Source organism: Gymnodraco acuticeps, unplaced genomic scaffold, assembly GCF_902827175.1.
Source record: "Gymnodraco acuticeps unplaced genomic scaffold, fGymAcu1.1, whole genome shotgun sequence".
NCBI classification, from domain to species: Eukaryota; Metazoa; Chordata; class Actinopteri; order Perciformes; family Bathydraconidae; genus Gymnodraco; species Gymnodraco acuticeps.
This window is the reverse complement of record NW_022992187.1, coordinates 913,981-916,646: the sequence shown is the minus strand read 5'-3', so window position 1 is coordinate 916,646 and position 2,666 is coordinate 913,981.

Here is a 2,666-nt window from a genome sequence, read left to right as displayed (position 1 = left end):
GGCCTGCAGTGTGGGAGTGTGTGAATGTGGATTCACTGACAGTTTACATCTAAGAGGAAAAACATATCCAGTTTATAAAGTGCTTCCCACAAGGGGGCGCTGGACAGTGGACATCATGCTGAACCGATCTGTGGGAAATGGCTACAGGAGAAACCATAATATTTCTTGCATATATCTTTTATTTTTCTACAGCGAAAAAAACATCAAAGATGACACAAGAGGTAAAACATCTTGCAAAATGCTAAGTAGACAATAAAAAAGTTATTTGTTGGTGTTCAGCACCAGAGTGAGTGAGGGTTTAACTCTTTGTCAGAAAGGACACCCCCCCCCCCCCCCCTGCATGGCTTAGTTTTGACTCAAAGACAGGTAACACACATTCCTGAGTAAATGCGTTGGGCGTGTTCAGTCCTGCCAGCTGTACCTTTACACACACACAACAAAATTGTGTGTGTGTAGGATCGTAGTAAAAATGAAAACCTTTCTTACTTGTTGTGAAACCCTCTGTCATACAATTCTCTCTCCTCTCATTGGTTTCGGCCGAGCCTTCAAACAGGTTCAGTTTACCCCACAACAGGTTAACCGCTGAGCAACCCTCACCCTGCACCTGATTGGATGAACACAGCCCTACCCGCCTGTCATTGGTCCATGCTTTTGATTTTTGAACCTGAATAACTTGACACTGTGGAAAGGTTGAGTGCTGTGTTATTATTTGCATTGAGCGGGAACACCCTTCAGCTTCACTGTCGACATGTCATCACAGAGCTGCTGAAAGCCGTTGCTACGGGTTCGGCAGGTTTAAAGGGTACTTCGACATTTGGATACATATTTCTTTTATTTCTTGCTTTCTCTCTGTCTTCCTGAAAGCGACAGTAACTGTGCTAATGAAGACCCTGTGTTTTAATGAATGATCTGTTCTGTCCAGGCGCTGAGTCGACAGTCTGACAGAGGGACTGTCGATGAGTCAAGTCTGTGTTCACAGTGTGTTTCACAGTGGAGCACAGACTCAGGAGCTCACATGTCAGCTGGATTAAGCCTGGACAAAACAATGACTCCTGAAGGTTGACACTCCTGTCAGGTGTCAACTTTCGAGAGAGAAACTTTACTAATACACGGGTTGAATTGGGATTTGATCTGGGGGGGGGGGGGTTCCTGTATCTGTATCAAATGCACACATTGATGCCACCAAATGAGACAATAAAAATGGAAAGTATTACAAATAGAACCGTCTTTTTAATAGTCACATTCTACAACTGGAATAGAGCGGTGCAGGGATGACATATTTACCCGGAAGTAAGCTGCATGGGTTCCCTCGACAAAAAAGCAATGTGATTTCTCCATAGGATTTTGGAAAATAGCTGGAAATAAGGTCTGTGGAAAACGAACCTGTTAGATAAATGCACGTTTTGTTCAGCCGGATAATATCCACATGTCTACCCTACTTTTATCATTTTCGAATCATAAATCGAATCGCCAGAAGCAAAATGCACACATTATGCTATAAAGGAACTACAGCCGACTGTCAGGGGGTGAACTCAGAGGCATGAACTCAAATGCACAACTCAGACTCAGACTCGGGTGGTTTTCAAAAATAAAGACTTTACTGGAATTTACACAGTAACAAAAACAAGAAACACAAAATCACTCTTCCGAGGAAAAACTCAATGCAATAATCTTGAGCATGAGAAAACGGGATACGACCATGGAGCAGGCTTGAACGTGGTCATGAGTAAGAAAACGAACTGGCACTGGACAGGTGGGGATTAACACAATACACAAGGTGAGGGGAACAGGTGGAAACAATCAGGGCGGGGAAACCAATCACGAACACAGGAGACACATAGGGGCGGGGAGCATGGAGTTCTGAAACGAGAGGGAGAATGACTTTTCACAATAAGACAGGGCACAGAACAAAGGGACATGACGAAACTAATATAAAGAATACACTCTCATGATAAGCTTCCGAGACATGACACCGAGTACAGCAGGGTCGCAAGACTTCAACGTCACGTCAACTTAAGATCCATACTCAAAAATACAGATTCAAAATGGTACAAGTTGAAGCGTTTATTTTAACAGTTTGCAGGAGGCAGGTACTTGCTTTCAAGCAGAACAGGGGCAAACAAACTTAGCGGGAGTGTTTACATGTTCGGCGTAATCCTATTCAGCCACTTGGTAACAACCATCGTTTTTCAGACACGTAAACTCTTCAGAAATCACCAGCGGGGTCCCTGCTGATGATTTTATGTCGTAGAACAAAACGTGATCCGTCTCTTCAACATGTCTCAACCACAGACCTTAGTTCCAGCTATTTTCCAAAATCATATGTAGAAATCCCATTGGCTCTGAGTAGAGGGAACAGGAAGTGGTAAAATGCTGACTCACTTCCTGGTTTTAGGACTCGTCACTGCACCACTCTATTCATTTACATATTCAATTATTAATATATCCAACCTTCAAACTGCCATTTTAAATCAACATTGCTCTGCACACTTAGTAAAGAGCAGTACAAAGCAACTACATGAGTAGTGACATTATCCTATTCTTAAATATATTAATGTAAACATATATTACTTAATATTAAATACATTCAGTCAATTAAAGTTGAAAACATAATCAAATCGTTGTTGATAAAAGCCCAATAACTTATTTAAATGAGCAGCTGAAAT